Source organism: Thalassophryne amazonica, unplaced genomic scaffold, assembly GCF_902500255.1.
Source record: "Thalassophryne amazonica unplaced genomic scaffold, fThaAma1.1, whole genome shotgun sequence".
Taxonomy (NCBI): domain Eukaryota; kingdom Metazoa; phylum Chordata; class Actinopteri; order Batrachoidiformes; family Batrachoididae; genus Thalassophryne; species Thalassophryne amazonica.
Genome location: NW_022986323.1, coordinates 32,536 through 43,380, shown reverse-complemented (window position 1 = coordinate 43,380; position 10,845 = coordinate 32,536).

The window sequence follows — 10,845 nt, the reverse complement described above, 5'->3', positions numbered from 1 at the left end:
GACAGATATCAGTCACTGGGGTCAGATTAGACAGACGTCATCACTGGGGTCAGATTAGACAGATGTCAGTCACTGGGGTGAGATTAGACAGATGTCAGTCACTGGGATTAGATCAGACAATCATCAGTCAATGGGGTCAGATTAGACAGACGTCAGTCACTGGCGTCAGATCAGACAGATGTCAGTCACTGGGGTCAGATTAGACAGTTGCCAGTCACTGGGATTAGATCAGACAATCGTCAGTCAATGGGGTCAGATTAGACATATGTCAGTCACTGGGGTCAGATTAGACAGATGCCAGTGAATGGGGTCGGATTAGACAGACGCCAGTCACTGGGATTAGATCAGACAGATGTCAGTCACTGGGTTCAGATCAGACAGATGTCAGTCACTGGGGTTAGATCAGACAGACATCAGTCACTGGGGTCAGATTAGACAGATGCCAGTCAATGGGGTCAGATTAGACAGGCGCCAGTCAGGCCAGGATTAGATCAGACAGATGTCAGTCACTGGGATTAGATCAGACAATCGTCAGTCACTGGGGTCAGATTAGACAGACATCAGTCATTGGGGTCAGATTAGACAGACATCAGTCACTGGGGTCAGATTAGACAGACGCCAGTCACTGGGGACAGATTAGACATATGTCAATCACTGGCGTCAGATCAATCGCAAACGCAATGTTGAATCAAATCAAATCAAATCAATTTTATTTATATAGCGCCAAATCACAACAAACAGTTGCCCCAAGGCGCTTTATATTGTAAGGCAAGGCCAATAATAATTACGTAAAAACCCCAACGGTCAAAACGACCCCCTATGAGCAAGCACTTGGCGACAGTGGGAAGGAAAAACTCCCTTTTAACAGGAAGAAACCTCCAGCAGAACCAGGCTCAGGGAGGGGCAGTCTTCTGCTGGGACTGGTTGGGGCTGAGGGAGAGAACCAGGAAAAAGACATGCTGTGGAGGGGAGCAGAGATCAATCACTAATGATTAAATGCAGAGTGGTGCATACAGAGCAAAAAGAGAAAGAAACAGTGCATCATGGGAACCCCCCAGCAGTCTAAGTCTATAGCAGCATAACTAAGGGATGGTTCAGGGTCACCTGATCCAGCCCTAACTATAAGCTTTAGCAAAAAGGAAAGTTTTAAGCCTAAAGTAGAGAGGGTGTCTGTCTCCCTGATCTGAATTGGGAGCTGGTTCCACAGGAGAGGAGCCTGAAAGCTGAAGGCTCTGCCTCCCATTCTACTCTTACAAACCCTAGGAACTACAAGTAAGCCTGCAGTCTGAGAGCGAAGATCAGACAGATGTCAGTCACTGGGGTCAGATTAGACAGATGTCAGTCACTGGGGTCAGATTAGACAGACGCCAATCACTGGGATTAGATCAGACAGATGTCAGTCACTGGGATCAGATTAGACATATCTCAGTCACTGGGGTCAGATTGGACAGATGCTAGTCACTGGGATCAGATTAGACAGACGCCAGTCACTGGGATTATATCAGACAGATGTTAGTCACTGGGGTCAGATCAGACAGATGTCAGTCACTGGGGTCAGATCAGACAGACATCAGTCACTGGGGTCAGATTAGACATGTGTCAGTCACTGGGGTAAGATCAGACAGATGTCAGTCACTGGGGTCAGATTAGACAGACATCAGTCACTGGGGTCAGATTAGACATATGTCAGTCACTGGAGTCAGATTAGACAGATGCCAGTCAATGGGGTCAGATTAGACAGATGTCAGTCACTGGCATCAGATCAGACAGATGTCAGTCACTGAGGTCAGATTAGACAGATGTCAGTCAATGGGGTCAGATTAGACATATCTCAGTCACTGGGGTCAGATTGGACAGATGTTAGTCACTGGGATCAGAATAGACAGATGCCAGTCACTGGGATTAGATCAGACAGATGTCAGTCACTGGGATTAGATCAGAAAATCGTCAGTCACTGGAGTCAGATGAGACAGAGGCCAGTCACTGGGGTGAGATTAGACAGACGTCATCACTGGGGTCACATTAGACAGACGTCAGTCACTGGGGTCAGATTAGACAGATATCAGTCACTGGGGTGAGATTAGACAGACGTCATCACTGGGGTCACATTAGACAGACGTCAGTCACTGGGGTCAGATTAGACAGATATCAGTCACTGGGGTCAGATTAGACAGACGTCATCACTGGGGTCAGATTAGACAGATGTCAGTCACTGGGGTGAGATTAGACAGACGTCAATCACTGGGGTCAGATTAGACAGACGTCAGTCACTGGGGTCAGATTAGACAGATGTCAGTCACTGGGGTCAGATTAGACATATGTCAGTCACTGGAGTCAGATTAGACAGTTGCCAGTCACTGGGATTAGATCAGACAATCGTCAGTCAATGGGGTCAGATTAGACAGACGTCAGTCACTGGGATTAGATCAGACAATCGTCAGTCAATGGGGTCAGATTAGACAGGCGTCAGTCACTGGCGTCAGATCAGACAGATGTCAGTCACTGGGGTCAGATTAGACAGTTGCCAGTCACTGGGATTAGATCAGACAATCGTCAGTCACTGGAGTCAGATTAGACAGTGCCAGTCACTGAGATTAGATCAGACAGTCGTCAGTCACTGGGGTCAGATTAGACAGTTGCCAGTCACTGGGATTAGATCAGACAATCATCAGTCAATGGGGTCAGATTAGACAGACGTCAGTCACTGGCGTCAGATCAGACAGATGTCAGTCACTGGGGTCAGATTAGACAGTTGCCAGTCAATGGGGTCAGATTAGACAGACGCCAGTCACTGGGATTAGATCAGACAATCGTCAGTCACTGGGGTCAGATGAGACAGAGGCCAGTCACTGGGGTGAGATTAGACAGACGTCATCACTGGGGTCACATTAGACAGACATCAGTCACTGGGGTCATATTAGACAGATGTCAGTCACTGGGGTCAGATTAGACAGACGTCATCACTGTGGTCAGATTAGACAGATGTCAGTCACTGGGGTGAGATTAGACAGACGTCAGTCACTGGGGTCATATTAGACAGACGTCAGTCACTGGGGTCAGATTAGACAGATGTCAGTCACTGGGGTGAGATTAGACAGACGTCAGTCACTGGGGTCAGATTAGATATGGTCACAGTCATGTTTGTCCCTCCGCCTGTCAACGTCAAGGGATTTATTTCTCACCTTGACTTGGACCTGGTGAACACAGGTAGATGGGTTCCTGAAGTGCCATGGGTCATCAGGGTGAAAGGTCAACTAGGTGAGGAAGTTCTTACCTGAACAAGCTGATTAACTGATCGTAGCTGTCTGAGCGTCCTCACACACGTGCAATAATGTAACAGAGTCTTTAAACCTTCAGGGTGTCATGTGACCAGCCACACCAGCTGGGAAACACACAATCCCATCATGCACCTGGCAGTTTGACAGACACCTCTGTGTTATCTTCAGGTGTCAGATGGTAGGAACCTTTAATGTCACACTGTCAGTTTGTGGAGGCCCTTAGAGACAATATGTGTGATTCCAAAAGTGTGGGCTGCTGCCCCCAGGTGGGCGTTGAAAGTCTTTCATTTTCAACTTTGGATAAAAGTATAAAGTTCTGCTAAAATTGAATAATAATAATAATAAAACAAATCCATTGGGCTGAATTATTATTCTTTATTTACAGCATAATTTCTCTCTTTTTCTGTCTGTGTCAGCATCGTTCAAAATTAGAAGTATTCCACCTTGCGTGGCGTGATGCTATCTTAGACTATAAGCATGAACTACAGGCTACAAAATGGACCTATTACTTTGATTTGATCGACAAAAACAACCATAACTCAAAGTTCTTTTTCGACACGGTGGCAACACTTATTCATGGACAACCACCTGTAGTTCGCTCTCCTTTTACAGCACAAGATTTCCTGGATTACTTTGACAAGAAAATAGAAGACATCAGGTTAAACATATCCCAGCATGCCTTAATCCAGCCACTACACCCTGCTATTGAGGTGGGCACCACTACTGAGGTATTACCTAGATTTACAGAATTTGATAGTATCTCTCTCGGCATGCTGACAAAACTCGTAATGTCAACAAAAAGCACAACCTGTTTATTTGATCCTATACCAACAAAACTGTTTAAGGACCTGTGGTCCACTCTTGGGCCGACTGTGCTGGAAATTATTAATCTTTCTTTAACTTCTGGATCTGTTCCTAAATGTTTCAAATCTGCAGTGATGAAACCATTACTTAAGAAAGCTAATTTTGACCCTAGTGTATTGAAAATCTATCGGCTGATATCAAATCTAACATTTTGCTCTAAAATTCTGGAAAAAGTGGTTTCACGGCAGCTCGTAGACTATCTTACTGAGAATAATCTGTTTGAGCCACTGCAGTCTGCTTTTAGAAAATATCATTCCACACAGACGGCTCTCACTAAAGTGGTGAATGATCTTCTGCTTGCAGTGGATTCAGACACCACTACGGTTCTGGTGCTGTTAGATCTCAGTGCTGCATTTGATACAGTGGATCATCATATTCTACTTGATAGGCTGGAAAATCATTGGTTGATGTCATACCTGACCAGTCGTTCTCACTGTGTTTTGTACAGTAACACTACCTCTAACCTTAGTGACATGAAATTTGGGGTTCCACAGGGGTCTGTCTTAGGCTCCCTGTTTTTCTCCCTTTATGTAGCACCCCTTGGGCACATATTGTGGTGTTTTGGGATTACCTTTCACTGCTATGCTGATGATACTCAGTTATACATGCTGATAACTGCTGGTAATCTCGTTCACATAAAATCCTTAGAAGATTGCCTTGCAGCAGTGAGAAGTTGGATGTCTAGCAACTTCCTACTTTTAAACTCTGAAAGACTGAAATGATGGTTCTTGGTCCAGTGAGACATTGGGATCAATTTGACCAGTTAACACTCAGCCTAGGCTCGTGTGTCATACATCACACTGACAAAGTGAGGAACCTTGGGGTAATTTTTGAACCTACATTGTCTTTTTACATCGTCATTAGAGATTTTATGAGGACTGCTTTCTTCCACCTGAAAAATATCGTGAAGATTCGTCCCATGCTGTCTATGGCTGATGCTGAGACCCTGATTCATGCATTTGTCTCTTCTAGGTTTGACTACTGCAATGTTGTATTTTCTGGTTTACCACAGTCTAGCATTAGGGATCTCCAACTGTTTCAAAATACTTCAAAAGGTTCTACTACTAACCTATAAAACTGTTCACAGACTGGCACCTCCTTACTTAGCTGACCTAATTAAACCCTATGTACCGGCCTGGGCTCTGCGTTCTCAGGATGCAGGACTACTTTGTGTCCCAAGGGTGAATAGAAAGTCTGCGGGCCACAGACCCTTCTCTTATCATGCACCTGTTTTGTGGAATGATCTCCCTATGGAGATTAAACAGTCAGATTCTGTAGAGACATTAAAGTCCAGAATGAAGATGTATCTATTCTCTCTCTCTTATGGTTAGCATACTGGCCTCAGCCCCTATAAAAGACTAGATCCGCCTCTGGCGGAGCAGTTGGTGTCAGGATGAGTGCCATTCTTTTCCTGGAAGACTCACACACACTTTTCTGTTAAACACAACAGCTCGGCTCTTGTGAACAGTCATTTATAGCTACAGAGTTGTACTAAATTGAAAGAAAAGTAAAAAAAAAAACAAAAAAAAAAACATTCCAAGTATCACCACCAACAACTGCTGCAAAGCAACCAAATTTTACACAGCTCTTCTCCGCGAACATTTCAAATGATAAAATGAAAGACACACCCGCTCCTTTTGTCGGTAGTTTTCCCCTTACGTGTGTATTAACTCAGATAGTGTGCTGCACTCTATCAATCAATCAATCAACTTTTTTCTTATATAGCGCCAAATCACAACAAACAGTTGCCCCAAGGCGCTTTATATTGTAAGGCAAGGCCATACAATAATTATAAAAACCCCAACGGTCAAAACAACCCCCTATGAGCAAGCACTTGGCCACAGTGGGAAGGAAAAACTCCCTTTTAACAGGAAGAAACCTCCAGCAGAACCAGGCTCAGGGAGGGGCAGTCTTCTGCTGAGACTGGTTGGGGCTGAGGGAAAGAACCAGGAAAAAGAGATCGATCACTAATGATTAAATGCAGAGTGATGCATACGGAGCAAAAAGAGAAAGAAACAGTGCATCATGGGAACCCCCCCACAGTCTACGTCTAAAGCAACATAACCAAGGGATGGTCCAGGGTCACCCGATCCAGCCCTAACTATAAGCCTTAGCGAAAAGGAAAGTTTTAAGCCTAATCTTAAAAGTAGAGAGGGTGTCTGTCTCCCTGATCTGAATTGGGAGCTGGTTCCACAGGAGAGGAGCCTGAAAGCTGAAGGCTCTGCCTCCCATTCTACTCTTACAAACCCTAGGAACTACAAGTAAGCCCACAGTCTGAGAGCGAAGCGCTCTATTGGGGTGATATGGTACTACGAGGTCCCTAAGATAAGATGGGACCTGATTATTCAAAACCTTATAAGTAAGAAGAAGAATTTTAAGAATTCTTTTAGAATTTTTTAGAATTTCACTACTGTACACTCTAGTGTACAGTAGTGTTCAGAATTGCTCAGTAGTGCTATGTGACTAAAAAGTTTAATCCAGGTTTTGAGTATATTTCTTATTGTTACATGAGAAACAAGGTACCAGTAGATTCAATAGATTCTCACAAATCCAACAAGACCAAACATTCATGATATGCACACTCTTAAGACTATGAAATTGGGCTATTAGTAAAAAAAAAAGTAGAAAAGGGGGTGTTCACAATAATAGTAGTGTGGCATTCAGTCAGTGAGTTTGTCAGTTCTGTGGAACAAACAGGTGTGAATCAGGTGTCCCCTATTTAAGGATGAAGCCAGCACCTGTTGAACATGCTTTTCTCTTTGAAAGCCTGAGGAAAATGGGACATTCAAGATATTGTTCAGAAGAAATCAAAAATCAAAATCAAAATAGAAGAACAGCGTAGTTTGATTAAAAAGTTGATTGGAGAGGGGAAAACTTATACGCAGGTGCAAAAAATTATAGGCTGTTCATCTACAATGATCTGCAATGCTTTAAAATGGACAAAAAAAAACAAAAAAACAAATATACTCAAAACCTGGATTAATCTTTTTAGTCACATAGCACTACTGTTATTCTGAACACTACTCTATGTGTGTGTGCGTCAGCATGTGTGCGTTTGGTGTCCAAAGCACAGATGGTTTTCACAGTCCCCAGTCTTCCTCTTTTTCAGCGGGGGCATAGATTCAATCTGTCATATTTTATTTTATTTTACTTTTGTCTTTTAAATGTGTTTTATATCAAACACTGCACTTGTAGCTGCAGGGTTGAAAGGCACTGCGCTCCGGCTGAAGAGCAGTGTATGTGCTGCACCCCGGCTTATACTTTCCCCTCTGCATTGCCCAATCAAATTTCTTCTACATTTATATTGTAGTAATGAGTATTGAAGATGTTTAAGAGAAATGTATCTCTACAGGGAGGGTAACATTAACAAGCTCTACAGGGAGGGTAACATTAGGAATCTACAGCAGGCCACGGAGCAGGTGATAAGAGACCCTGCAAGGCTTATGACAAATGTGGATGTGGAATCCATTAGCTTAGCGGGAAATTTAGTGCAGAAAATCCACTATGGTGATAGTGCAGTTTATTTGCCAGGGAGGGAATTTCAACAAGTTGAGACTGTGGCCTGCTTCCGTAGTCGTGTCCATAAAAATCATAGAGGGATATGCTTTCTAAACTTAATACCCATTACTATATTGTATGATGTTGAAATTGAGGATGGCCCAGTGGCTGTTCCAGCAATAGCAAAGATTTCGTGTCTGCTACCTACAACGCGCGTGGAATGTCTTAAACCAAAACCTACTTCTAGGTATCTTATATATGCTACTCTGGAACCACCCCTAAACCGAAACAGTTCAACTGTCAACCCCACTGAGGTCCTTAGACTGGGTATCTTTAACATAAGATCTCTGTCCTCAAAATCATTGTTGATCAATGATCTAATTATTGATCATCACTTAGATATGATTGGGTTATGTGAAACCTGGCTTAAACCTACAGCTGTCCTCCCCTTAAATGAGGCCTGCCCACCAGCATATACATTTAGTTACGTCCCTCATGATGCGAAGCAAGGTGGGGGTGTTGCTCTTATTTATAAATCTAGGTTTAGCTTATTAGCTGTTGGGGGTTACAAATAACACTCATTTGAGCATCTGATTCTCCGCTCTGCTCAGGATATTACGCATTGCCGAGGTCAGAAGAATAAAAATCAGTCGTATTACTTTGTCACTGTATATAGGCCTCCTGGCCCATATTCTGAATTCTTAGATTAATTTGGTATGTTCATCTGTACTTTTCTCTGGGCCCCTCCCCAATCGGACCGGGAGTGACATGTTTAGCCGCATGTTCTCCTTGAATTGCTGGCTGTCTGAATGGTGTCCAAAAAATGAGGTGGGCTTCATAGATATTTGGCAAAGCTTCTGGGGAAAACCTGGTCTTGTTAGGAGAGACGGCATCCATCCCACTTTGGATGGAGCAGCTCTCATTTCTAGAAATCTGGCCAATTTTCTTAAATCCTCCAAACCGTGACTATCCAGGGTTGGGACCAGGAAGCAGAGTTGTAGTCTTACACACCTCTCTGCAGCTTCTCTCCCCCTGCCATCCCCTCATTACCCCATCCCCGTAGAGACGGTGTCTGCTCCCAGACCACCAATAACCAGCAAAAATCTATTTAAGCATAAAAATTCAAAAAGAAAAAATAATATAGCACCTTCAACTGCACCACAGACTAAAACAGTTAAATGTGGTCTATTAAACATTAGGTCTCTCTCTTCTAAGTCCCTGTTGGTAAATGATATAATAATTGATCAACATATTGATTTATTCTGCCTTACAGAAACCTGGTTACAGCAGGATGAATATGTTAGTTTAAATGAGTCAACACCCCCGAGTCACACTAACTGTCAGAATGCTCGTAGCATGGGCCGAGGCGGAGGATTAGCAGCAATCTTCCATTCCAGCTTATTAATTAATCAAAAACCCAGACAGAGCTTTAATTCATTTGAAAGCTTGACTCTTAGTCTTGTCCATCCAAATTGGAAGTCCCAAAAAACAGTTTTATTTGTTATTATCTATCGTCCACCTGGTCGTTACTGTGAGTTTCTCTGTGAATTTTCAGACCTTTTGTCTGACTTAGTGCTTAGCTCAGATAAGATAATTATAGTGGGCGATTTTAATATCCACACAGATGCTGAGAATGACAGCCTCAACACTGCATTTAATCTATTATTAGACTCTACTGGCTTTGCTCAAAATGTAAATGAGTCCACCCACCACTTTAATCATATCTTAGATCTTGTTCTGACTTATGGTATGGAAATAGAAGACAACAGTATTCCCTGAAAATTCCCTTCTGTCTGATCATTTCTTAATAACATTTACATTTACTCTGATGGACTACCCAGCAATGGGGAATAAGTTTCATTACACTAGAAGTCTTTCAGAAAGCGCTGTAACTAGGTTTAAGGATATGATTCCTTCTTTATGTTCTCTAATGCCATATACCAACACAGTGCAGAGTAGCTACCTAAACTCTGTAAGTGAGATAGACTATCTCGTCAATAGTTTTACATCCTCATTGAAGACAACTTTGGATGCTGTAGCTCCTCTGAAAAAGAGAGCTTTAAATCAGAAGTGCCTGACTCCGTGGTATAACTCACAAACTCGTAGCTTAAAGCAGATAACCCGTAAGTTGGAGAGGAAATGGCGTCTCACTAATTTAGAAGATCTTCACTTAGCCTGGAAAAAGAGTCTGTTGCTCTATAAAAAAGCCCTCCGTAAAGCTAGGACATCTTTCTACTCATCACTAATTGAAGAAAATAAGAACAACCCCAGGTTTCTTTTCAGCACTGTAGCCAGGCTGACAAAGAGTCAGAGCTCTATTGAGCTGAGTATTCCATTAACTTTAACTAGTAATGACTTCATGACTTTCTTTGCTAACAAAATTTTAACTATTAGAGAAAAAATTACTCATAACCATCCCAAAGACGTATCGTTATCTTTGGCTGCTTTCAGTGATGCCGGTATTTGGTTAGACTCTTTCTCTCCGATTGTTCTGTCTGAGTTATTTTCATTAGTTACTTCCTCCAAACCATCAACATGTTTATTAGACCCCATTCCTACCAGGCTGCTCAAGGAAGCCCTACCATTATGTAATGCTTCGATTTTAAATATGATCAATCTATCTTTGTTAGTTGGCTATGTACCACAGGCTTTTAAGGTGGCAGTAATTAAACCATTACTTAAAAAGCCATCACTTGACCCAGCTATCTTAGCTAATTATAGGCCAATCTCCAACCTTCCTTTTCTCTTAAAAATTCTTGAAAGGGTAGTTGTAAAACAGCTAACTGATCATCTGCAGAGGAATGGTCTATTTGAAGAGTTTCAGTCAGGTTTATCATAGTACAGAAACAGCATTAGTGAAGGTTACAAATGATCTTCTTATGGCCTCAGACAGTGGACTCATCTCTGTGCTTGTTCTGTTAGACCTCAGTGCTGCTTTTGATACTGTTGACCATAAAATTTTATTACAGAGATTAGAGCATGCCATAGGTATTAAAGGCACTGCGCTGCGGTGGTTTGAATCATATTTGTCTAATAGATTACAATTTGTTCATGTAAATGGGGAATCTTCTTCACAGACTAAAGTTAATTATGGAGTTCCACAAGGTTCTGTGCTAGGACCAATTTTATTCACTTTATACATGCTTCCCTTAGGCAGTATTATTAGACGGTATTGCTTAAATTTTCATTGTTACGCAGATGATAC